Here is a 903-nt window from a genome sequence, read left to right as displayed (position 1 = left end):
AGGTTGAAGGATGCTGTCCTTACTGCTGTTACCGGTATTAGCAATTTGGTTTCTATAAAGTTTAAAATTTAGTTTGATTAGGTTGATTTAGATTGATTTTGCCAATTTCGTCTGCCAGGAGCGAGCCGCGCGGCCCGCGACGTTTGAGGCCCTGCAGACGCCCGGTCAGTTGCGATCTCGGACTCACCATGTCGGATGTGAAGTAGGACCCATATGGTCACAATTTAAACCCGAGACGTCTCCTCTGACCCCACCGTGTCAGCACGGCAGAGCCAACAAGATAGCGGGTCGCCACGCGCCAATTTCGAGCCCGCTCAGAAAATCGGTATGCGCGTCGGGTAGACGTTATCGCACAGAGCCCAAACTTTGCACAGGATCTCTACTAGGTCCAATCTTTCATTTGAGGTGCCGACCTCCAAAATCGGTGACTTCGAACACTAAATTCGAATGGCCTACGGGGACGGACCCCTTGGTTCTCGTTATGCTAATATACATATTACCTTTTTAACTGACCTTGACGGGTGTGCTGGCTTTAGATTCTATTTCCTTGACAACATCGGCCAAATCTCTGAGAAAAGATTCGATGTGGACTCTTTGCACCATCATGAAGACATAAACGTAAAGGTTTGAGGAGTAGCCGAATGCGACGGAGATACCATTAATCGAAGGCTCGTGGATGAAACCACCGATGTAGAGCAGTAATGCGAGCCCCACTGTAGAGCCCGTTGCCTAGGAGAAGAGAAAACGGCTGTGGCAAATATGTGACAAATATTAAGGAAAAATTTGCTTTCTGTCCATGAACTGACAGGGGTAGTAAGCCAAAGTGCTTTTTACCAGGGCTCCGTAACTTTTTACTTTACTGCCTGGAACGTTATTTTGGGAGTGAGAGGTACAACTTGTAGT

Source organism: Frankliniella occidentalis, unplaced genomic scaffold, assembly GCF_000697945.3.
Source record: "Frankliniella occidentalis isolate FOCC.00 unplaced genomic scaffold, Focc_3.1 Scaffold121, whole genome shotgun sequence".
NCBI lineage: Eukaryota > Metazoa > Arthropoda > Insecta > Thysanoptera > Thripidae > Frankliniella > Frankliniella occidentalis.
Note: the sequence above shows the minus strand (reverse complement) of the source record.